The sequence below is a fragment of the Erpetoichthys calabaricus genome, chromosome 5 (genome assembly GCF_900747795.2).
Source record: "Erpetoichthys calabaricus chromosome 5, fErpCal1.3, whole genome shotgun sequence".
NCBI lineage: Eukaryota > Metazoa > Chordata > Cladistia > Polypteriformes > Polypteridae > Erpetoichthys > Erpetoichthys calabaricus.
Genome location: NC_041398.2, coordinates 183,452,639 through 183,479,861, shown reverse-complemented (window position 1 = coordinate 183,479,861; position 27,223 = coordinate 183,452,639). Strand labels below are relative to the sequence as shown.

The following is a 27,223-nucleotide window of genomic DNA, read 5'->3' as shown; positions in this document are numbered from 1 at the left end:
GACTTTGAGAAGTTTGTTAGACAGGAAAAGGAGATTATAAGAACAAAATGGAAACACAGTTTAATTTTAGGGTACTGACACACAACAAAAGTGGCAGGGCTTATGACTTACCACCCACTGGAATGGGAACTGCATTGAAATCAGCAGCACTGACTGCTCACTTGCAGGTAGTGTTGTGCGTCCTTGTGTTTAATTATCTATCTATCTATCTATCTATCTATCTATCTATCTATCTATCTATCTATCTATCTATCTATCTATCTATCTATCTATCTATCTATCTATCTATCTATCTATCTATCTATCTATCTATCTATCTATCTATCAGGTTATGGTGTCATTATTGTCAAGTTCACAGAGTAGAAAGAAGTTCTTACTTGCATGTACTTCTCAATTAGTGACTTCCAGAAGGGATTTTCCTCCATTGGGCCCTTAACCTTAAAATTTCTTCAGGGGTGTTTTACCATGGTTGACCCTGCACTCTGACCTCCAAAGGCCATGCAAAAAAACAATTTCCTCTCCAGGATTAATAAAGTATATCAAATCAAAAAATAATATATATCAAAAATGAACATGGAATACGTCACCATTGTCTGGAACCATGATTGGCGAGTATGACAACCTAACCTCAAAGCGCCTGTCTTTTCTACCAGAAAAATCTCAGAACACATTTGTCATTAACAGACCAACAGAATGAGGAAATTTATATTATCCAGATTACTGTAAAGAAGTTCATAAATGGCAATTTCCTTCAGGGCTTAATACAGTGTATCAAATACCAAAAAAATAATTATTGCAGCTAATATTAGAAGAAATTATGTCAGTCATTTCACATTTCTTATTTGGCAAGTTATCCATTTTTAAGAGTAAAGTCAAGGGTTTGGATTTTTTTTTCATCTATTAATCTGGAAAAGTAATCAAACTGTACCTAATAATACAGTTTCATGAAACCTTTAATACTTTCCATCCATGAAGATACTTGCAAGTTTTTTCTGATCTCCATTTACACTCTAATGTAGGTCTTTTTAATTTAAAGAGCAACCACCATGTGTTTTCTTTATCAGTATGGAAACTTTTATTTTAAGAGAAGCAGTCTTATTGAATGTCTTTTCATATACAACTAGTAGATATTTTATAGTTCATTTTCTGTCTATTATCAGTTTCCCAGGTTTCTATAATGTCAGTAAACCTTAAAAATGCTATTGTAATGTATATGATTTGTTATCTATCTATCTATCTATCTATCTATCTATCTATCTATCTATCTATCTATCTATCTATCTATCTATCTATCTATCTATCTATCTATCTATCTATCTATCTGTCTGTCTGTCTGTCTGTCTGTCTGTCTGTCTGTCTGTCTGTCTCCCAATTTGATGCTGAATACACAAAGTCCTCCTTGAAGGCTCCCACGCTACTGCTCCACAGCCGAATGAATATGATGTGTGCAGGATCCTTAAGTTCAAAGCAGTAAAAAGCTACCAAAGTGTATGGCCTTCTGTCGTGGGCTCTGAAATTCTTGGCAGATCGTCTCACACTGGTATTACCAGCCATTTTCAAAGTCTTGTTCTCCCTGACTGTGGCCAAGGTAAAGAGCTGCAAAAGGAAAAGTAGCTTTGTGTGTGGTGAGAAGGCCCACTCTGATTTTAGCAGGAGCAACATACAGTAGCTGAGTGAAAATAGTTTAGCTAGTTCAGTTACAGTATCTGTGTGTTTACGGAAGAGGAGACACGGTACAGGCTTCTTCAAGTTAACACATGAGGGAATCATGGAACAGTATCCCATTGTGAGAGTTATTGTGAAACACACACCATTAAGCAATTGGTGAAAAAGTGGTGTGCTACTGATACTGGGAGCAATGCACCAAAACCAAGAAATCCCACTATCAATGCCCCAGAGACTGTTGCCCACATTGCAGATCAAATGGAAAGAGGACTACATATGTCGACATAGAGATTATCACTAAAGGCAGGCTGAGGTCTGGTTCACAAACATGTTAGGCTGCGTGGAACTTTGCATCGCTGCTAATCAAGACAATTTTCAGAATAGCCTTCAAAATGGTTAGTACTATTTTTGAAGAAACTGCTCTGACAATAATAGTAGTATAATAATTGTTATTCTTTTATTACTAGCAAAACTCTTAATCACATCATTGTCACTAAGATGGGGCTACTCTTTTGTGTTTGGACTGTAAGAAAATCTCCTTTGGGCTTCTGATCAAAGCAACATGACTGACTGATGATTGCTCACTGCCGCTTCTGTGATAATAATGCCATTCCAGTCTGGGATTCAGATTAACGGGTCTCTTTGCATACCCACATCTCCCTTGAATTTGCTGACCAGCAGGACACCTACATTAGGACCCTGTTTATTTATATTTGCTATGCAATGGTATCTGATCTTGAAAGATACAACTCTGGGCCCTCACACACAAATTCATCCTTAACTGGGCAGTGGATTTCCTAATGGGCAGATCACAGATTGTAAAGGCAGTAACTAAGCTGCACAAATCACAAATGCGGGAGCCCCTCAGTGTTGCTGCCTCAGTCACAGAATTGTACAACTAATCACAGTGACATCAAAAGATGACCCACAGGGATTGAAAGTTCAGCAAAAAAGACAAAACAAGCAACAGAAGAAAAGTGCAACAGAAAATAAATAAGAATAATTAACAAAAATGGCACAAACAAATCTGCTTTTCATATGACTGTTGATTTCTCGTTTTGTACTTTTAAACCGTTTAAATTATGATAACTGAAAATTTGACAAAAGGTGAGGGATTTCCTTTAATACGCAAAAAGTCCTTTCAGATGATGCATATCTTGCATTGCCAAGGCTTCTCTTCCTCTCATTATGTAATGGTAGGCTACAAACATAAATCTTTCAGTTTATTTTATAAAAACTCTGGTTTCAGTTTAATATATTTTTAAAAGAGCGAGCATAGGGAGTATTATAGTTTTTGTGACATTCTTAAATGGTGTTATTGTTTTTCTTCTGCATATTTAACTGGGAAACAATTTAGTAAATCTGGTAGTTTCTTTTTTAACTAAAGTTGCCACTAAGTAGTGCACCAATGTGACTGCCAATAGGGTGCACTTCTTCATCAAACACACACACTAAATTTAGTATTAGAACACTTATATTTCCACAATATATAGAGTTCAATAGACAAATGCTGTCAATGGATCAAACTTAGTGTCTGAAATGTTTTTACGTGATTCACAACCTAATTCAGGGGATAAAGTAAACACGTGCTAAATTACAAAACGTGCTACAAGACCTTAAAAGATAAATTCAATTTCAAATCTACTGTACAAGTTCACTAACATGTTACATATTGTAGCGTCCCAGCCAGGCTGAAGCCTTTTTTTTTTTTTGACTGACTGTTAGGTCCGATTGAGGGAGGGCGGAGTAGAGCACGGAAGACTGACAGTGGGGTATTGATTGAGGTGGTAGGGGGGATGGGAGGAGGGGTTGGAGAGGGTGCTTAAAAAGGGGGTGTGTTTTGGGGTTACGAGTTCGGCGTTCTTTTTTCTTGATTGATCAAGTAAAAACTCTTTGGCGAGACTTTACTACGTCTGTCTGTTTTTTTATTTACTTCCTCACTTTTTGAGCTTGACGCAAAGGTCGCTATAATATTTTCTGCTTCTGTATCTATATATATATATATATATACTATACAGTATATAGTCAATGTATGTGATGGGCTGGTGCCCTGCCCGGGGTTTGTTTCCTGCCTTGCACCCTGTGTTGGCTGGGATTGGCGCCAGCAGACCCCAGTGACCCTGTAGTTAGGATATAGTGGGTTGGATAATGGATGGATGGATAAGTCAATGTATGTGCGTGTGTGTGTGTATGTTTCAGCATCACCTCTGAACGGCTGGAGCGATTTTCATGAAACTTGGTACACATGTTTTTCAATGGTTGACTAAAAATACTGTAAGATGAAATCAACCCTAACCCACCCCCTTCTGGATGATTTTGTGGTCTGGTATGCATGTTATCATCCAGCTGACACTCTGAACGACCACCAGAGGGTGAACTGGAGGTGACTGCCAGCATTCTTTTTGTTTGAGCCCACTGTGCCCCTGTTGCTTTTGAAATTAAGTAGAGTTGGCCGGTTCTGAGCATCAACTGGATGATAACATACATACAAGACCGCAAGACAAGCACATTAGTGAGTGTTCATTGTTTGTTAATTTATTTTTATTTTTAAAGTTATGTTTTTTTTAATTATACTTTCTTAAAGAATTAAAAAAAAAACAACTTTATTTTCCACCTGGGCAACGTCAGGTATTCCAGCTATGCTAATATCAAATATAAAAGCAGACTTTAGAAATGTAAAATTTTGATATCCATATGGGTTAAAAATATCAGGCTCATTGCAGCTCATTGAAAAAGTGCTGTATGCCTCCTGAAAAGTGATTAAGTGAAAAGCAATTGTCCCGCGTATACCTGCATGCCTTTGATACATCCTCGAGTCAAGCAAACAAGAATGAAAAGTGATCAGGTATTGTTTATTCTACAAAAATATTCTAAAATGACCTGGACACATTTATTGGTACCCTTAGACAAGATCAAAAATAATTGGTTTCGAGTGAGCTGTTTTCTTTCTTTATTTATTTTTTAATATAATTTTATTGTAATAATTCATACAAATCAATTTTTTACAAATAATAGGATTGAAAAAAAAAATAAAGAAAACAAGTTGACCCCCACCCCAGAGAGAGAGAGCATGGCCAACAGAGTAAAACTTAGGGCTTGTAGACATACCTTAATTGATGAGTTTAATAGGCCAGTAGAGATGAATGGAGAGGAAAAAGAGATGCGGAGATAATTGCTTCCTCGGTGCTTTAAGAACTTATTCTAAAATTTGATTGATTATATCCTGCCAGGTTTTTAAAAAATCCTGTACAGAACCTCTAACTGTATGTTTGATTTTTTCCAATTTCAAATAGTATAAAACATCGGTTACCCACTGACTTAAAAGAGGAGCGTTAGGATTGTTCTAGTTCAGCAAAATAAGTCTACGTGCCAAAGGAGTAGTGAATACAATCACAGTTTGTTTGTCCTTCTCCACTTTAAAACCATCTGGAAGAACACCAAACACAGTTGTTAATGGGTTAGGAGGGATTGTGACACCAAGGCTGTCTGAAAGGCACTTAAAAATTTAGGTCCAAAATGATGTTAATTTGGTGCAGGCCCAGAACATGTGACCCAGTGAGGCAGGGACTTGATTGCAGCGTTTGCAGGTTGGATTTTGCCCTGGAAACATTTTGGACAGTTTTAGGTGAGACAGATGTGCTTGATATATAATTTTGAGTTGCATAATTGTATGCTTTGCGCTGTTTTCTTTATTTAGTATCACAAATGCCTCTGATCGTATAATCAGTCCTTCAGCCTATTTAAATGGAGAGACAAGTAGTCACTCTGCTATTTGATAACATTGTGTGTCCCACACTGAACATGGACCAGAGAAAGAAAAGCAGAGAGTTGTCTGAGGAGATCAGAAATAAAATTATAGACAAGCATGTTAAAGACAAAGCCAATGAGACCATCTCCAAGCAGCTTGATGTTCTTGCGACAAGAGTTGCAAAAATTATTAAGAAGTTTAAGGTCCATGTAGCTGTAACCAACCTCCCTGAAAGTGGCTGCAAGAAGAAAGTCAACACCAGAATGGACAGAAGGACAGTGAGAATGGTAGACAAAAATCCAAGGACAACTTCCAAAGAGATGCAAGCTGAACTCCATCACTTTTTGAGTAACAGTGGGCTCTATGGAAGAAGACCCAGGAAGACTCCACATAAAAAGAGCCAGACTGGAATTTGCTAAAATGCGTATTGTCAAACTACAATGCTTCCGGGGGAAATGTCATTTAGACAGATTAGACAAAACTGGAGCTTTTTGGCAAGTCACATCAGCTCTGTGTCCCAGTCAAAATAATGAAGCTTTCAAGGAAAAGAACACAATACCTACTGTGAAACATGGGGGAGGCACTGTTATGTTTTGGGGTTCTTTTTGCTTCTTTTGCTTGGTCTGGCATGGGGTGTTTGGAGTTGTGCAGGGAACTATGAAATCTCAACACTATGAAGACATTCTGGAGCGAAGCATCCTGCCCAGTGTCAGAAACCTCTGTCTTAGTCGCAGGTCATGAGTCCTCTAATAGGATAATGACCCAAAACACACATAAAAACCACCCAAGAATGGCAAAGAACAAACATTGGACTATTCTGAAGTGGCCTCTAAGAGCCCTGATTGGAATCTCATCGAACATCTATGGAAAGAACTGAAACATGCAGTCTGGAGAAGGCGTCCTTCACACCTGACACAGCTGGAGTTCTTAGATCAAGAAGAGTGGACCAAACTACCTGTCGACAGGTGCAGAAATCTCATTGACAGTTCCAGGAATTGCTTGTTTGTAGTGACTGCCTCTAAAGGTTGTGCAACAAAATATTAAGCTAAAGGTCCCATCATTTTTGTCCATGCCATTTTCATTTATGTTATTATATGAAATATTCTGTTGGATCAAAACTCTAAGGCAAAATCTGATTTTTGTTAAACACGGGTGCCATTTACTTTGGTTGGTCTCAAGTTATTTCAGGGACAATTGTGGGTTCTTCTTTCTTCGTGAAGGAATACCAACAAATTTGTCCATGTATTTGTTTATATTATATATAAACCAGTAATGGCGCACACAGTGAATACACTTGACTTAAGCATTCATAGTTTTCAGACTCTTTCTATGTATGTTTAGCAGCTCCTCTTCACTCGACCCTAGCGGCCCGCTTCTTCTCTTCTTTCGTTGGCATCTTTTTGTGTTAAAACTGATTAAGTCAGTGTTTGTGTTGCAATTACTTGTACGTTTTCCTTCATTTTTCATTTAAGCTGGCACTTAAGTCTTCAATCTGCCTCAGGAATGATTTAAGATATGAAGGGGAAGTGACAGTGAAGCTGGTAGGGAATGAGAACGGCGCCACCCTGCTGGCCACTGCCGAGAGTTGATTCTACAATAAAATAAAATAACAATAAAAAAATGAATAACCTTGAAGGTCAATCATCACCCCAAAAGCGGGTAGCAGACGTCACTTAGTATATGTGTACCAAATTTCAGATGAATAGGTCGAACAGTTTGTGAGCTACAGGTGATTTAAAATCCTGGACAGACAAACGGACAGCCACGGTAGTGTATTATATAAGAAGATAATAAATAAATAATTGTAAAATAATATATATATAACGTTAAAAGTAATATATTAGAGCTACTGAGTACAGTACTGTTTGCGTTAATGAGTAAGGAAATTTTAAGAATTAGGTGGGGAAACAGCAGATAAGAGACAATCCATTTAAAAGGACGATTGAATCAAACCTCATGCTGGGAAACACATTGAAAATTTCAAGACTGTGATCATGCCAAATCTGGTAAGACAAACAAGCAGATTTAAATGTTAAATAACATTTTGATAATTCCTAAAAACTAAGTACATGTAAAACGTGGGTGTTCCATTTCATTTATAGAATGCATGCACTGAATGGAAATGCAGTATGGAGGTGTGTGCAACATGGTATATTTCTGCCTCCATGTTCAAAATCCCTCTGTGGTACCCTCTGCTTGAACTGATTGCTTATAGAACCCCACTTTTGTCTCACTGTACAAAGAGAAATGTTACATTTAATTCCTGAGTCTGAACTTGTCTAATGTGTTTTTGATCTTGCTAGTGGTAGAGAGATGTCTCATTTGGGTTTGGTTTCTGTTTTTTTGCCTTTGTTGGTGACCCTGTACATGGCCCTGTACTGGAAAAACTGAATCAGAAAATAAGACACAATAAGAGTGGCGTTAATGGATAAAATAAATTTGCAGTTTTCATAGACAAAACACTTAATTAGTGTTTGCTAAATACCAATAAATTTCAAAATATACAGTATGTAGTACTCTAAGCATATTGGTACAGAATAGTGTAGCATATAAGAATGTGTGAAATGTGGCAAACAAGAGGAGATCACTCAGTCCATCACGTCCATACTTATATTCAGCAGTTTTAAATATCTTCTTTAGAAAATTTAAGTATATGCTTTAATGTGTATAATTTTAACATTACTATTAGAATTTGTTTATAGTAATTCAAATTATATATATCATGACTAATTCACATAACAAAAATGCACTTGCCTCAGATTTGTGCATAACTTGTTTCTATTTCTCTCCTATCCGCAAAAATAAACGAATAAGTGTCTGTGTTTCTGTCCAGTTGCTATGTTTCTGTCATTCCAAAAGATGGCACATCACAAACATTTTTAGAAGTAAGATGCACTGCATTTCAACAGATGGCACATCACAGACATTCATATAGCTTTTACAAATCCTATGCGAAATGGCATATAACAGAGACACATGCATCGCATAGTGCACTGCAAATGTTAACACTGATGTCTACGTTGATTACTTAGATTTAGATGGTGAGCACAGCTAGTTTTAAAAAATCATGTTAACCCAGCATTAGTACAAAAACTGCATAATGTATTATTATTTAACAATGAAAATTTTGATTTTGTCAAAGACAGCCAAACTAATAAACCCCAAACAAAAAACAACCATTACTCATTAAATACATACATTCTGTATTATAGGTTCATATCACAGCTAGTGGAATTAAACCACGTCCCTATAATAAAAAGATATTTTTAATTGCAATTTTTTATATGAATAATGCATCCTCCTATAAAAACACCTACAACTGAAGCATAAGAGCTGACACTGTGAAAAAGGAGAAGCAATTACAACAAAAGAGAGCTGGGGTCTACAGTCAGGTATTACACTTTTAACAGGGAATTGCAGGTTGTTCTGTATTGACATGACACTGGTGTCTGTCAAAAACCCAGCACAGAAGTAAATCTTCCACAGTCTCTTGGTCATTCGTGATAGTGTCTTGTTGACGTTGCTATCTTTTTAAATTTCCAGATAGCAGGAGTGGCAGGTCTTCCTGTGCATCTGTGACTTAAGAGGTGCAGACAAAGTAAACAGGTATTTGAGTTACATGCCAACAATATCAGTTACAAAGTTTAATAAAGGGTGTTGTTATAGTGATTTCCTTTACACATGAGACACATGTGAACAATAATGCCCTCAACAATACCAGAAATCATAAATTAGCAAGCCTTAACTCCGTTGAGCACACTTTACAAAGGAGAAATTGATAATATCAAGACATCTAAAAGATAAGGTATATTTCTGTTATGTACACTTCTTCTTCTTCTTTCGGCTCTTCCCGTTAGGAGTCACCACAGCGGATCGTCTTCTTCCATATCTTTCTGTCCTCTGCATCTTGTTCTGTTACACTCATCACCTGCATGTCCTCTCTCACCACATCCATAAACCTTTGCTTAGGCCTTCCTCTTTTCCTCTTCCCTGGCAGCTCTATCCTTAGCATCCTTCTCCCAATATACCCAGCATCTCTCCACTGCACATGTCCAAACCAGCGCAATCTCACCTCTCTGACTTTGTCTCCCAACCGTCTAACTTGAGCTGACCCTCTAATGTACTCATTTCTAATCCTGTCCATCCTCGTCACACCCAGTGCAAATCTTAGCATCTTTAACTCTGCTACCTCCAGCTCTGTCTCCTGCTTTCCGGTCAGTGCCACCGTCTCCAACCTATATAACATAGCTGGTCTCACTACCGTCCTGTAGACCTTCCCTTTCACTCTTGCTGATACCCGTCTGTCACAAATCACTCCTGACACTCTTCTCCACCCATTCCACCCCGCCTTTTTCACTTCTCTTCCACAATCCCCGTTACTCTGTACTGTTGATCCCAAGTATTTAAACTCATCCACCTTCGCCAACTCTACTCCCTGCATCCTCACCATTCCACTGACCTCCCTCTCATTTACACACATGTATTCTGTCTTGTTCCTACTGACCTTCATTCCTTTCCTCTCTAGAGCATATCTCCACCTCACCAGGGTCTCCTCAACCTGCTCCCTACTATCGCTACACATCACAATGTCATCAGCAAACATCATAGTCCACGGGGACTCCTGTCTAATCTCGTCTGTCAACCTGTCCATCACAATTGCAAATAAGAGGGGGCTCAGAGTCAATCCTACTTCCACCTTGAATGCATCCGTCACTCCTACCAGAGACCTCACCACGATCACACTTCCCTCGTACATATCCTGTACAACTCTTATGTACTTCTCTGCCACTCCCGACTTCCTCATACAATACCACAGCTCTAAAAAAGTAAAAAAAAAAATTAAATCAACAGGAAACATCAGTTAGGAGTGCAGGGTGGCACAGTGAATAGCACTGCTTCCTCATTTGCAAGAATATCAGAGTTGATTGGCTGTTCACTCACAGTTTATTGGAATTTACGTATTTCCCCTTTTTGGGCATCAGATTTATCAGTGTTATGTTGTCCATCCTCATCCTAAATATGTCAATATTAAATTATTGAGCGACTCTAAAATAAGCCAATGTTACTGCATGTACAAATGTCCATAAGTGTCATCTGTGATGAAGTGCCATTCCATCCTTGTTTATACAGAATTTAACTGCTCACAACTTTTTAATGGATAAGAACAGGAACAGAAATTTAACGGAGGAATGGAAAAATATTACGTCAAACTTGCTTCTAATAGTGACCAAAAATGGAAATGTATTACAAAACATGGACACAAGCAGCACTGAAAAAGTGGACAATCTTACCTGAATAAGCAAGAATTAAATGAATTCTACCAAGATACCTTTACAGCTCCACTTAGTTCTCTAAATTCTATCTGCTAACCACTCTTGACTTCTGTTGCACTCTTTGAACAATGGTGCCTCGCCCATCAAGGCAGACTGTAAATTTAATAATTAACTGTGCATCTTTCTGAAAGCAAGTTAATATCAACTTGTGTCACATTAGAAGGTGACCTAAAATTGGTCCACCACAATTGTGAACTTGAGGATGATGTTAGACTGAGACGGGAAGGCCTTCCTTACATAGAAGTCTTGGGCATCTGAAGAATGCTCTAATTCAGGAAAAGTGGTCAAAATTATTTTCAAACTAAAATGGAAAGAAGGTAAGAGACAGAAAATGTTGTCTGTATAGCAAAGAGCAGGTAACACATACAGGTGGAGGATGGAGGGAAAAAAAACTAGGGCAGATGAAAGAAGGAAAAGTGAAAGTAAACATGAAGATCTGAGATTAGAGATGATGAAGGGAAAGATTAAAATGTTCATTGGTCATTAGGACCTTCTGAAATATGCGATTCCAGGGTGAGAATGAGCTTAGCATCTTCTGTTTTTCTGTGAGAAGTGTCTTTGAAGCCTTTTGAAAGAACACCAACAGATTGATCAGCATGGCTATGATCAAGGGACGTGAAGTGTTCTACAACAGGCTTTGTAAGGTCTTTGATTTTAATTGCTGAAATGTGCTCTTTGACACCTTCTGCTAGCCGTCTCCCTGTTTCATCTGTGGGGATGACTGGATACTTGCTACAACAAATGTTGTAAATAAGATTTTCAGACTGGCAAGGGACCGATTGTTTAATATTCAATTCACCAGAACGTGTGATGTGATGCTGATCAGTCAATTATGTGGCTGTGTGGTGAGAAGGGTACAAGGCAGTGCAGGTTTAGGTAAAAAAAAAGACAGGAGACAGAGCTGGAGGTGGCAGAGGTAAAGATGCTAAGATTTGCACTGGGTGTGACGAGGATGGATAGGATTAGAAATGAGTACATTAGAGGGTCAGCTCAAGTTGGACGGTTGGGAGACAAAGTCAGAGAGGTGAGATTGCGTTGGTTTGGACATGTGCAGAGGAGAGATGCTGAGTATATTGAATGAAAGATGCTAAGGATAGAGCTGCCAGGCAAGAGGAAAAGAGGAAGGCCTAAGAGAAGGTTTATGGATGTGGGTGAGAGAGGACATGTAGGTGATGGGTGTAACAGAGCAAGATGCAGAGGACAGAAAGATATGGAAGAAGATGATCCGCTGTGGCAATCCCTAATGGGAACAGCCAACAGAAGAAAAAGAGTGTTGGAGACATATTCATGGTTTTAGTTATTAATTCTTTTTAGTGATGGCACATCCTTTTTTTTTAGCTTGAGTTGGTGCAGGGTGCTAATTAATGATTGTTGGCTGCCTATTGCGATGCAATCGGGTGGCACCAGCTGGGCATTATTTTAGAATAAAATGGAGCAGGGTAGTGCAAGAGGAGGGAGAAAAGAATGAGGAAAGGAAAGAAACGAGGGAAACTGAAAGGAATTGCTGGGGTGTGGAAAGGTAAATGTAGAAGATGAGGTAGGTGGCACCAGACTGCTGGGTAGTTAAGAAGGAGCAGGACACAGGGCTTTAGGAGCTCTGGGAAGGGTGGCATTTCTGCTGAAAAGGCAGAGTGGGCTAGAGGGTGAGAGAGGCTGTAGGAGCAGGCTGAAGGATGGAGTCTGGATGCTGCGGCATCCAAGTGGGGGGCACAGTACCCTGGCAGCTGCGGAGAGTGATGGATGTGGTGGATCAAAGGGGATGTAGCAGGCTGCGTATGTGGGACACCTCAAGGAGGATTTTGAGCATATTTATTGATTTATTTATTGTTGTTTTTAAGCACCACTTTTTATGGATTGTTTATTGGATGGATTGCACTGCACTTTTCTTTTACTTTGGAACACAGTTGTTTGTTGGAATTAAAACACAAAGCACTCTTTTGCACCTGCTGTTGCTGTTATGTGTCCTCATTGCCTGGCTCATACTCAGACATGACTATTGATGGTCCTGGGTCCAAGGAAGGGGATGCCAGCTGCGGGCACCTGGGCTGTGCACCTAATAAACTAGCCACTTAGTTATGTGGGCTGGGTTGGGCATACAGTTAATAGCTGTGTTAACATTATTTAAGATTTTACCCTTAAATGGGTTGAAAAGGAATTATTAATAGAGCAACAAGTTCAAAAGCATTTCATAATAATCTTAATATTTGGCAATATATGGAAATGCTCAATAAAATGTTATGACTTAGCAAAATTCCAGTCTTAATTTATTTGTTCTGGTTTCAGACATTTATAGCATTTGTCACCAAGGTATTTCATGAGCAGCTCAGAGTTGTGTCAGGTAAAGATTCATTCTGCATTCACCAATTGCCGTACTTCCTATTAGCCAGCAAATGCAGCGGAACACATGCAGTTATGCTAAGAAAACTGCTTTTTATAGCTTTTTAAATGAAGAATTAATATTATGCATTGGGTTTGTTCTCTAAAGAAGGAGTCTGCCTTGTCTTACACATACGACAATGAAAAACGCTTAATGCTTAATGAACCCAGAAATTGCTGGCCCATTCTTTTATGGTTGAGACAGTTAAAGATACTGTATAGGATTAATGTGAACATTCTTACAAATTATTTAAAAGGGCAGTAAGCAGAGTAGCAAAATAAATCAGAATAAAAATATGAAAAGGTATTAGAAGCTTAGAAAATCCATTAAAGCCGCTTGAGTGGTTAATAGAAAAAAAAACAGTTTCAAAGAGTAACTCGTTCCCAGTGATATTTAGCTGACTCCCTGTTGGCAGTGGCCATTTGTACCTACCATTGGATGCCTTAACTTTCTGCACTGCTTACAGAGCATATTTTTCTTCTGATTTGTAAAAAATTGCTGCGCCAGAATGGGAAAATTGTGATGAAAAATTATATTTTGGATTGCATTATATCCAACATTTCCAGGATATACTATTTCTGCCGATTCAGCATGCAAAGTTGGCATTTTCTTAGAATACGCACATTACAACACTATTTACAATAAAGTCTTTCTAGCTAACAAAAATAAAAATGTGTTCTTAGTTCACAAAATAAAAAAAGGATATTTCATTCATTTATATCAAGTAGTTGGACTACTACATTGCACACTCTGGAAATTTGTTTTTGTAGCTTCCACTTAATATAAAATGCTAGTGTAATGGATGAATTCCAGAATAAGTGCAACCATAAGACTCTCATGTCTTTACACGGGTTTCCAGTTAAATGTGCGGGTGTCTTCAAAATCCTTCCTCTTCAACTGAAAGCTTTAACTGGCCTCAGCCCCACATACATATGAGAACTTATAAACGCCTACGTATTTTAATGTATGTTTTAATCTCAAGGCACTGCCTTCTAACAGTTCCGTGGGTAAATTACTGTGGGGGGACAGTTTTTTTAGCTACAGCCTAAAGAACTGAACCTACAGCTATGGAATGATCTACCTGCTTATGCACGAGATGAGCCATCGGTCTCGACATTTAAATCCACGCTGAAGACTCCCTACTGTGGTGTGGTATGCTCTGCTTAGAGCTACTGGTTTGGCAGTTTCTATTGTAGCTGCTCTTGTTAGTCATTTGCACAAAAATAAAAGTACGTCAGTCATTACTAGCTATTCTCTTTCTCTCCTCGATACCCTGCTGTGGCACTTGCTGTGGTTCAACTGCTGCAATACCAAGCTACTACCCATGCCGTTGGAAAGTGATGCCAGAAACACTAGATGCCGATTCTTATTAAACTGTACATATTATATATAGAACATATAACTACAGTGCCTATAAAAAGTATTCAGTCCTTGGAAATGTTCCCATGTTACAAATATTATTATACAACATGTAACCACAGTGAATTTCATTTGTTTTTATAGTAATGATAAACAGAAAAATGTCCTTTAAATGAAACAAATGAAAACAGATCTCTGCAAAGTAACCAAAATTAATTTCAAGTATAACGCCCCAAATAATCGATCACATACATTTTCAGCACCTTCAGGTTAGTATTTGGTAGATGTACCTGTGGGAGTCATGACAGCCTTAAGTGTTTGTGGCCACATCTCCCTATCAGTTTTGCACTGCAGTTTATCCCCATTCTTATTCGCAAAACGCTCAATCTCTGCCAGATTGCATGGGAATCCTGAGTTAACAGCCATTTTGAAGATCAGACACAAATTATCAGTTGGACTGAGATCTGGGCCCTGACTCGGCCACCCCAGGACATTAATATTGTTGTTTTTAAGCCATTCCTGCTTTATGCTTGTGGTCATTGTCTTTCTGATGAACAAATCTTGTTCCAAGGTGCAAGTTTCTGGTAGACTGCATCAGATTTTTGTCCATGATTTCTCAGTTCCATTCATTTTTCCTCTTCAGGGTCTGCTGCCGAGATGCATCCCCATAGCGTGATGCTGCCACTGCCAAGTTTCATGGTAGGGATGGTGTGTTTAGATAAGGCACAGTGCTTGTCTTACTGTATATTAAACAAGGTGTTTAATCTGATGACTAAAAGCTCAGTTTTGATCTTGTTGGAACATAGAACCTTCCAGAAGCGCTGACTGTGCCTTCTGGCAAATGTAAGCCCAGATTTCTTGTGGTTTTTTTTTTTTGCTTCTCTCTCCTATAAAACTACAACTGGTGAAGCACCACTTGGGTAATAGTTGTTGTGGCAGAATCTCCCCAATCTCCTGTAGCTTGTAACTCCTTCAGAGTTATCATGGGTGTCTTGGTGGCCTCCCTCACGTCTTCTTGCATGATCACTCAGTTTTTGTGGACGGCCTACTCTGGGCAGATTTACAGTTGTGCCATACTCTTTCCATTTCATAATGTTTGATTTAACTTGATTCCATGGGATATTCAGTGACTTGCATATTTTCTTGTTTCTATCCATTGAGTTGTGCTTTTCGATCTCCTTTTCACGAAATTGCTTGGAGGGTCCGTTTTGTCTTGATTGTGGGAGTTAGGCCACGATACTCACTCACCTCAAGTTGGACCTTCCAGATAAAGTGCATTTAGACTTCAATTAACTGAAACTCCAGACAGGTGATCTCCATTGCACTAATTCTATGACTACTAAAACCAATTGGCTGCACCAGTGATGATTTAGGTGTGTCACATTAAAGGGAATAAAAACCCATTCACTCAATTATTTGGTGCTTTGTATTTGTAATTAACTTAGACCACTTTTTAGAGATTTGTTTAAATGTCTTTTTTTTTGTCAAAAAAGCCAAATGAAATCCACTGTGATTCAATGTTTTATAATAGTAAAATTTCCAAACCGTCTAAACAGTGAATGTACGATGCCCTGGAGATGATGCACAACCACTTTCCTTAGGTCATCAGAACTGTAGCTTTCTCCCAATTGAACTGTGACTTTGTCTGCTATAATCAACCGCGGTGCCAGTGGTTTATTTTCACCAGAAATGTGGTTGACTGGAGTTTTTGTTTTCTTCTCCTCTGTTATCAACAGGCCGTATCTCAATTATAATGTTAACTGACTTTGTACAGCCAATATTTCTTTATAATAATTGCTCTATTTAACTGTGTGTTTATCTACACAAATATTCTATGGTCATTAATGTAATTTTAATATATTATAATTGCAAATTTGGATCTGTGCTCAGACAGAAGCACTATACAAAATAAGTGAATTCCAACCTCTACAAGTATCAGAAAATGGATGATTGGATTCTTTAGAAACCAACATTTGACATCAAGAGTTGTAGTAAATTGATTTGTTCAGTGAAATTCCTGAAATGTTCATGAAGCATTAAGCAGCCCAGCAGAACAATGCTGTTTTCTTTCTTTTCTTGCCAGACACTGCGTAAATAAGTGACAGACAGGGTGTATCCTTTGTTACCTGCTACTGGCTGCCTAATGTCTGGACTGCCTGCAGTCAAAGGGAAACTCCGCCTGTATGATTACATTCACTGCGACTTTTATTAGAACACGTGGACTCAAGCGTGCTGAAGAAACTGTAGAAACAATTTGACTTGCAAGTCTACATAAGGTGAGGCAATGACATATTGTTTCTGTATTGGTTTATATTGATTGCTATTTTTATTCTTTTTATAGCTCCTCTTTTATTATTTAAATTAGATGTTATAGATACAAAGCTATCTCATACCTCAGTTCAATTTGATTCCAATCAGTTCAATCTTTTGTCAATTAGATATAACAGTACAATGAAAAGTATGTCTTGCTAGTGCTAAAACATCAAAAATTTAGTAACAGTACCATACACAGTAAAACAAAGAAACCCAGCAGCCACAGACCACTAAACAAAGCAAAGGCACTAAGCAATAAATATGAGACAATATCAGAGTAAAACAAACATAAACATACAACATGTACCACTCAAGACAACTAATGAATCAGTCGTGCAACGTATTACTATTACTTACATAATGGATTCTCTACCACAGGTCAAGCAAATGACTGGTGTGGAGGTTCAGCCCCTGAACACAGAAGACAGACACCAAATGTCCAAAAGACACACCTTTAATTGTATGCTTTCAACAGCCAATCTCAGTCCCTTCTTTCTCTCTCTCTCTTTCTCTTCTTTTCTTTCTGCCGCCCTCACTCCTCCACACGCAAGCTCCGTCCTCTTCCTCCCAACTCCGGCTCCCTGAATGAAGTGAGGCGGCTCCCTTTATAATGCACCCGGGTGTGCTCCAGGTGCTCCCTCATGACCTTCCAGAAGCACTTCCTGATATGGTGGTAGTGCTGCATACCATGGCTTCTGAACCATCCAGGCGCCCCCTGGCAGTGGCCACGGGTTCCCGCAAGGCCCCAACACCCATCAGGGTGGCTATCTTCTCGTGTTCCAGGGGAGGTACTGCTCCTCTCCCGGTCCTTCCATTCTCCAGGTGTCCCGACTGGGCATGAGCCCCAGCTGTCCACCACACTGGGTAGGATCTAACAGCCCAGACATGGGAACCTTTTCTAAGTTTGCTGTTAAGGCTGTAATTTCTACAATACTGCTCGCTTGATGGTACTCTATAGCAATTTATTACAAAGGTGTGGGGGATCTGAGATGATGACGATGTAATGATTAAGATTCATTGTACACTGACATATGTCTCAAAGATGTGCATGTAAGTTGTAAAATAAGCATAGAAACACTGTCAAAGGTTTGGGGGAATCCCCCATATACTGTTGGCACAAGAAAATAAGGAAATGACGTCTTTACAGACAGAGTTCAAAATGGAACTGGCACAAAAGAAAACGAGGGTGGTATATATAGGTGGGTCTGCAGGAAGTGATGTGTAGGAAGAGGCGTGATCTTGAGGGTTGGAACCGGAATTGAAGTTATTGGGTGTTTTCTTCAGTTCTGCTGGGAGAGAAGAAAGAAGAGTTAGAGGGCAGCGCCAACCCCTGGTTCGGCGGGTAACTGCATCTATTTGACCCCGTAAACTGTCTCCCAAGCACACGTGTGTGAAAAAGTCTACATTAAAGCTTGCCACTGTAAATTGTTGAGGAGTGAGTATGACAGAGTAACGGACTACCGACCTGTCCTAAGGCTGCCTCCTGCCTTGTATTACGGTTATGGCTCTTGGCAACCCTGTATATGACAAAGCCTATACAAAATCAGTGAATGGATGGCTTGATGGGTGATTTCATTTTATTTAAGGGAGCCATGGCTCCTTTTCTGGAGTTCCACTGTGGCTCCTAACTTTCTTTTCAAACAATATAAACCAATTGTTTTGTTTGATTTTATCATTTAATTACATACCTCATTTTAACTTCCTGTCTGCAATCAAAAATGTTTATTTTATATACCTAATATCTCTAGTAAGCACCCTCACAAGCCACTTTACTAGTGGAAAGCAACAACAAAACTGCTTATTTTTTACAATGGGAGCACAGGCCAATTAGGTAAGTTGTTGAGGGTCACATAATAAAGAGAAAGGTGGAGACAGTAGTGTCCAGAGTCTTAGCCCTAAGGTCACTATGAGTGATTACAACCTCACAAATTACATAACATTCTTAAATCAGATTAAAACAGTGGGAGGCCAGAACCCACCCCACCAGCATCGAGTGCAAGGCCATTGCTACAATTTGCACCTACAGTACATAAAGCTAATTTGAAATTGCTAATTAACTTTGTCCACCGAGCAAGGACATCTTACAATGCAACAGACATTCCTACATAACTAAGGTACTGTTTTTTGCTTTCCTTTCAAAGTCGTCTTCAGCATGTGTCAACAATACATTCCTGTTATTAACACAAGATGTTTCTCCCTGCCCTTTAGCAGGAGAGGGAGAAATCTACACAACCTTCGTCTGCTGTGTCAAGCCACCACTTCAGACACCCTCTTCTTCTTCGGCTGGTGGAACTGCCAGTCCACAGTCAACAAAGCAGACTTTATTCCAGCTTTTGCCACCTAAAGGGGTCTCCAAGTGGTTGCTCTGACAGAAACATGGATTCGACTGGAAAATATAGTAACACTGACAGCACTTTCGTCTGCCTTCAACTTCTCCCACATCTGTCGTTTCACTGGTTGGGGGTTAGGTATTTTTACATCTAAGAGCTGGAGATTTATCCCCCTGGGTAATGTATGCAGCTTCTGTACTTTTGAGTACCATGCAATTACTGTCTCCTTTCCAGTTAACATGAACATTGTTGTTGTTTATCGCCCTCAAGGTTTGCTCAGGAACTTCCTTGATGAGCTGGATGGGCTGCTCTGTGACACCCCGTGCACCGGCACCTCTGCACGCACTCGCATTCTAGGTGTCTGTATCGTAACTGAACGGATCAATGGCGTATGTGGAGGCACTGAAACAAAAATATTCAAAAGAAAATAAATCTTTATTAAAGTGCTAATAAGAAAAACAAAAAAATCCACTGTCATGCACTTTAATTATATTCAGTCTTCTGCAATGACATTGTTTGAATATAAATCCAACAATAAACAAAAATAAATGAAGGGGGATCTATACAGTATTTTCATGGCTCAAAAATAAAAGCAATTATAAAAGGTAAAATAACAAGAACACATGTTTATACAACGTTTCTTCTTCCTCCTTCTCCCAGGATAAAAATGGAGAGGACAGAGAAACAGTCATCAAAATCAAAAGTGAAAAAAAAACAGCACAAGCACAAAATCCAGAAAAGTCAGTGAAAAAAGTCAAATAAAGCTCTCTATACAGGAATGTTATAAATTAATCGCTCTATCACAATCGCTCAGCTACTTTCTCCTACACCAGCCGGGTCAAAAGACGACCCCTGCTAGGCCAAACTACCTGACCAATCATTAACTCCGGCCCAACACCAACCTGTCAGTGACTCTACTTGTGACCTTCCACCTCCTATAGCCTCATTCTAGGCAGAAGTCTCCCTATATTTTGGGTGTCTCATTTGCATTCGTGTGCATGCGTGCGTGGCTGCTGGCACACACACACTCTCACATGCATGCACCTCCAACTTCAAGCAGCTTCCTGAAGTTGTTTTCATTATTTTTTTCCCTTTTCCTTTGGGACTTATAATTTTACAGCAACTCTGCACGTCCAGCTTATGTGCCTCTCTTTTCAGCTGGTTACTGTGCCACGACTCCTGCGGCCAAACGGACGTCCTTCCCCAGTATGGCATGAAGTAACGCCGGGATGCCTGTGTGCCGGTGCTCGTGTATTAATGTAAATGACAGGCCTCCTCACCAATGTCAAAACTGCCAACAACGTTTCCACCTGTGGTGTGCCTCAGTATCATCACCACAGCCATTTGCTCCCGGAGCATTCTCACCTTTCCTGCAGGTGAGAGCTCAAAAAAATCAAATAACTAACCTATACAAAGATCAAACTGCTCTAGTTATCACTCTCCCAAAGTCCTGTGATACAGCCTATCACATGCTCTCTTCTCTAACAGAAGACACAGCTCACTTCTAATTCTCAGGGACCTGAACATCTACCTGAACAGCCCTCCTGCTGCTGACTTTCTCACTTTTCTTTCTTCCTTCAACATCAAACAACTCCATACCCCACCAACTCACAAGGCTGTCAATCTGCTTGACCTCGTTCTCTCATGCAACTCCACTCCCACAAATGCAACAAGTCACTCCTCTACACATGTCTGACCACTTTTTCATTCAGTTCTCTCTGCTGCTTCCCTCTTATCACTCTTTTCCTCCCCCACTGTATCCTTCTACCATTACCTCCACTTCCTCTCTTGCACCCATTTCTCTTCAATAGTCTCATCTGCTCTCCCTCCTCCTGACCACTTTTCCTCTCTTGACACCAATACTGCCGCAGACACCCTATGCTCGACTCTGTCCTCCTATCTTGACAATGTTTGTCCTCTCTCTTCCAGGCCTGCATGCAAAGGACCCTCCTGTCCCTGACTCTCTGAAGCACTCTGCAAACAACAGACTGAGCTCAGGACAGCAAAAAGAAAATGGAGGAAGTCAAAGGTTTAGGTAGACTGCCTAAGTACCAATCCCTTCTTGCATCCTTTTCTTCTGCCACCATCAAAGCTAAGGTAAGATTCTATTTTTACCAGAATGAACAGCACCAACGGGACATGCTCGCTGATCTCCACTTCCACCTCCTTTCTTAACCCTCCTCCAACCTCCTTGTCTGCTGATGACTTTGTCACCTTTTTTCAGGATAGGGTGGCTGTTATCATCAGTCAGTTCTCTCCCTCACTGCCACCCATTATGCCTTCTCCTAAGCATCACCCAACATGCTCCACATTCTCTCCACTCTCTGCTAGTGTTTCAGACCTTCTCTCCAATCATCCCACTACCTGTCCACTTGACCCTAACCCCTAACATCTTCAGGCCATCTCCTCCTCACTCATTTTGACAATTAAACACATCATTAACACCTCACTCAGCTCAGGCACATTTCCTTCCATCTTCAAACACGCTCGGATAACCCCACTTCTCAAAAAACCTACACCCAGTCCATTCCAAGTTACCAATTACAGGCCTGTCTCTCTACTTTCCTTTCTTTCCAAAACACTTCAATGTGCTGTTTCTAAACAGGTCTCTTTCTTCCTTGTACAGAATGGATTGCTTGATATCAACCAGTCCGGCTTCAAGTGGAACAACTCGACTGAGATGGCTCTACTGACTATGGTCAACCAGCTAAGATTGGCTAGAGCTACCAACATGTCATCGGTCCTGATCCGTCTAGAGCTCTCCTCTGCCTTTGACACAGTCAACCATAACATTCTTCTTGGTACCCTCTCTAATCTTGACATCACTGTAATTGTTCTCAGAAGGTCTGAGTCCTACATCTTGGACAGATCCTATAGTGTGTTCTGGTGAGGTAAGTTATCAAGGGTGCATCAGACATATACAGGGGTTCCCCAAGGATCACTGCTGGGTCCTTTAGTTTTCTCTCTGTACACCACCTCACTGAGCTCCAATATCCAATCCCATTGGTTCTCTTACCAGTGCTATGCTAGTGTCATTCCCTCCTGATAACAGCACAGAATCAGCTAGAGTCTCTGCATGTCTTGTATTTAACCAGCCGAGACAAGCTCATGTCACTCCTCTCTTCAGATCGTTACATTGGCTCCCTGTAGCAGAATGCATTAAGTTCAAATCCCAGATGCTTGCCTACAGAGTAGTCAATGGGTCAGCACCTGTGTATATGGAGACACTGGTGAGGTGCTCCTTCTCTCCCACTCAGGTCTGCCATGGAACAGTGTCTGGTGATGATGCATCTGCATGCTATCAAGTCTCAATCCAGACTTTTTTCCTGTGTAGTTCCTAGTTGGTGGAACAAGCTGCCCACCTCCATCAGAACTGCTGACTCCCTCAATGTATTTAAGAAGCAATTGAAAACCCATCTGTTCTGTTAATATCTGTCTAATTGATTGAGAAAAAAAGTCTGTCTGTGATCTTTCATATTGTTGGTTGATTTGTTGTTACATTAAATTTAACTGCTTTATCGATCGTTCATCTATGACAGTAAATTTATTAGTTATTACACTTGTGGCAATCAACTTTTGTTACCTACTACACTTGCTGAACAAACAGTTCCTAGTCTAATGTTACTCAATTATATCTATGTTTACAATTCTATAAGTCACTTTGGATAAAAGTGTCTGCCAAGCAAATAAATGTAAATGTTTCCTGTGTACAGCCCTGTCCAATTCATCCCTAAAATGCTCAATTAATTTGAAATCTGGGGACTGTACAGGCCACCAAAGCAACAAAAACTCACTGGCAATAAGTGCCTTGTGACACAGCACATTGTCATGCACTGAGTGTGGATGAACTGTTGCCATAAAAAGATGAAATGTGCCATTAACAATGTCATTCAGATATTCTTCAATGGGTATCAGGGGCCTTAATGTGTGCTATGAGACCATTCCCTGCACCATAACATTTCATTACATGTTGACACCAAACAGCATTGCTCCATTAACTAATCCTGTTGTGACAAAGTTGGACCATTTATTTAGTGTGATGCAAAAGAGCTCAACCACTCCTCAGCAGTCCAGTTTTGATGCTTCTGAGCCCACTGTACTCGTACTTTCTTGTTTTTCACCAACATGGTCTTGAGCTGTTGAGGCCAATTCAAGACAAAGACTAGTATGTTGTGAGTTCTGAATGTTGAATTTAGATGTGATTTCCCTAGTTGTTGTCCATCTGTTTGCTTGTATGAATATTGCCATTCTCCTTTGATCATTCTGATCCACAAAGTATTTTCAGCTACAGGATCGCCTATCTCTGATAGATTTTTGTGTTTTACACTATTCTCAGGAAACCCTTGAAATGGGAGATGGTAAAACCAATATGCCTAGTCATATTCAAAATCAATAAGGTTACTTGTTTTGCCCATTCCAATGCTAAATTGAACACTGTCGCTAGAATTGATGGTCTGCCTGATTTACACTACATACTGCTATCACTGTGACCTATGACGTGTTGGAATGCAGAATTTGTTTAAAAGTGAAGGAATGTTCCTACTAAACTGACAACTCAGTGTAGTTTGACTGACAAAACATCATGGTTATATTTAGAGTGTGTCCATCCATCCCTCCCTCCCTCCTCTGAACCCACGTGGTTCATTACAGAAAGCTAAGGCCTATCCTTGTAATGTGAGAAAGGCAGTCACCAACCCTGACTTAGATGCCTTTCCTACAGAAGTGTTTGTTTTCTTAGTGAAATGAACTGTATTATTGGGGTGTAGCTATTAGGACAGTTTGTCTTTGTAAACCACTATCCCACCCCTGTGTCAAGTCTGGCACAATTCCCCAAGAGCTGAGATCTAATGGCTTATGTATTAATACATTCCCTACAGGATAAAGTAAGACTTAAGGATGGAGGCCAATCAGTCAGACTTTCATAGGATGCTTACTAACATCAGACAAGTGTAGCACTAGTTTGGGCAAAAAGTGAAGCCAGAGATGGTTGTTTATGGGCAAATAAACCCTTACTCCATTCCTTTAATCTCACTTCTCAAAGTGTTCAGCAACTGTTGTAAATCCTAGAAGTAAACAGAGAACATAACATGAAAATAACCTAATACACCCTAACCTGCATAATCCAGTTCTAGGTTGATAGGTAATATAAGACATTAACCAAATATTGACAAAAAATGCTTAGCTCTTGCAAATTACTGCAGCCAAATATAAACAGTCTCTATTGTTATTTGTAAAGAGATGATTTCCTATTTTTGTATCATCAGACTTTCAACTAGATACAAAATATTGACAGTGTTTATCTCACAGTGTATTGGTATTTTCCAGTAGTTTAAAGTTCTTTTGGTGAGTGCACCTTTGTGTAGCTAGACAATTCAGTATACAATATGAGTATCTGACTGGGCAGCATGTGCAATTTTTAATTCTCCCTTTGGGTCAACTTACACACAGGCAGCGACAAGCTTTGCTCTTGTACTGCTTATTCTTCTGCTGCTTTAATGTTGGTTAACCATATTCAGGATTTGGCATTAAAATAAGGCACTTCTATTAAGTAATTATTTTTCAAAAAATTATCCAGGTAATGTAAAGCATTCACAACTTGCATTGCTTTGCCTTGATTTAGGCGATTTATTTTATGGCTGGGTATGACTGTTTGTAGTTTTCTTCTGATTAATAAAACTTGACCACAAAAAAGTATTTTCATTGCTTTTTTGCCTTTGACTTTTTAGTATCTAATATTAAGCTGCACATCAGACAACTTTATGGTTATGACATATTTTATTAAATATTTAAAGAAAGAAGATGAGTGATATGGTCAGTATTAATTGGGAAAAGAAAAATAAAATCTACACAATGAATATGGTCTCACTTTGCTTCTTTGCCTAAAGGAATCTTCTGCCTGTAAATGTATTTATTTTTCTGAATATACATTATTTAAATAGTTAAAAAATATACAAACCTAAATCAGAAAAAAGTTGGGATGGTATGCAAAATGCAATTAAAAATGCATTTTGACTTGTATTTCATTGCAGACAGTTTGTTTTGTCTGGTGAACTTCATTTCATTTGTTAATATACATCTTTTCCTGCATTTCAGGCCTACAATATGTCTACATTACATTGCATTACGTCATCACACCTACAGCACATAGTGAATCCTACACGCTTAATGTCATTCACTGTGCCTCGATACAGAATTATGTGTAAAACATTGATATAATAAAGCATGCCTGAAGCTTTCACAGCACCTTTAACAAACAGTGTCTGAGTAGGGTTTGTATGTGCCTATGGAATTCCTGGGTTGGCATCTTCTCTCTCCTTAGCATGAGACAGTTCCTAGTGTCCTTCATATGGTATGCGAGATTCTAAGCCTCCTGTTTAGCCTTGAAAGCACGAGTGCCTGAAAACAATTCGAAAAGCAAAAAATGGTATGAGAGGTTGTTCCTGGGGATACAGTTCCTCAGATTTTGGTCTAGAGCATTCAGTCCTGGAGGGTCGTAGTGGTTGCAGGTTTTTGTTCCAACCCAGTTGCTTAATTAAAACCAATCCTTGTCAATTATTTAATTTCATGGTTTGCTAGTGCTTTAACTCTGCCATGTCAAGTCATTCTCATATCCTAGATTTTTTTCCTTTCTAAGGATAACATCCAAATGATTTGAGGTCTAAAACAGACGAGTTATTCTCAGTGCTTCACTTTTTTCTCTTCACTTTCCTTCCAAGTATTTAATTAAACCCAATAGTGCATGATAAATACACCCAGGTGTAAGTGGAAACAAGCTAAATGGAGAAATGCTTTTCTTTTGTCATTTGCATCTTATTGCTAATAAGGAGCAATTAAAAACCAAGACTACAGCTGTTTAAGACTAAAATAAGCAACAAGGGTTCAAAATCTTAACGAGCGAGACAACTAAAGTGAAGCAGAAGTGTTACTTGAGCAATAAGTGCTTCTTATTAAGCAATTGGGTTGGAACAAAAACCTGCAGCCACTGCGGCGCTCCAGGACTGAATCTGCCCACCCCTGTAGTAGGGTATGTGCAACTGGGCATTCCCAAAAGATGCTTTGTGACCTTTACTCTGATGAGCTTGTGGATGGTCTTTGAAGTTCACAGGTTTGGTTTGTCACCCTCCTGTTGGTGTTCCTTAACAAACCAGGTGGCATCCAGCTAGAATCATGGGGTGTTCCAGTAGAAGCTGTTGTACTTGTCCTAGCCAATCCTCTTCTAGAAATCCAAGAGGAAGTAGAGTGATATGGAGATTCCTACAGAGCTCTTGCTATAATCTGTCAAAGCACTACAGATGCACTTGCAACCAAAGACATCCTTCAGCAAGGAGGGGAAGTCAATTTATAGTACATGTGAAGAGGATACATGCTTTACAGTTTAACTTTCTTGCTCAGACTATCTTTTGAGTTAAAAGTTAATTATTGTGCATCATCCTAACTTCCCACCAGTAGTTACCAAATGTCAGCACTATTGTGCTCCAATTGTCATGGTGCTATTGCTTCCCCATGGAATTCCAGAACTGCAGAACATGCCAGTGTTTATACTGCATAAAATGTCCTTTTTAATGGCCAGCAGACGGTGAAATTTATTACCAGGCTTATGTAATGCACGTTGCTGGTTGAGAATAAAAAAAAGCAATTATTAAGAATACTGTTCAAAGGTCTCCTGGAGTTAAAAGAAATACCACGTTATCCACAACAACTTACTGTTACTTTATAATGTAGTTTCAAAAACAGATGTGCATGCAGTTTCATGTTCATATGGTGCTTGTTTTGACATAAGAATACTATTTTCAGAATAATAATTAAAAAATTATTAATTCCACTTCTTTCTTGTTTCATTTTCCTGTCAGTCTACTGCTCAACATATGAGCCAAGGATTACATAAAAAGAGCTGCCTAAATGGGCACTTCTTCTTAGTAACTTCCTATCTAAGATGTGAATATATTATAATAATCTGAATAATATGCTTAAATGATTATGAATTACTGCTTTAATATGTGGTTATGTTTCAAACATACTACTTCACACCCTTTGCAATATTCCTACTTGTAGATATTGGTTCTACTGTATATGTGATACATAACAAATTGTTGGAGAT

The 27,223-nt window shown here is 39.2% G+C and overlaps 1 pseudogene; it reads left to right on the top strand.

Moving 5' to 3' along the window:
* Positions 1–19,509: 19,509 nt before the first annotated feature.
* On the top strand, positions 19,510–22,171 carry LOC127528020 (uncharacterized; annotated as a pseudogene).
* Positions 22,172–27,223: the final 5,052 nt, after the last annotated feature.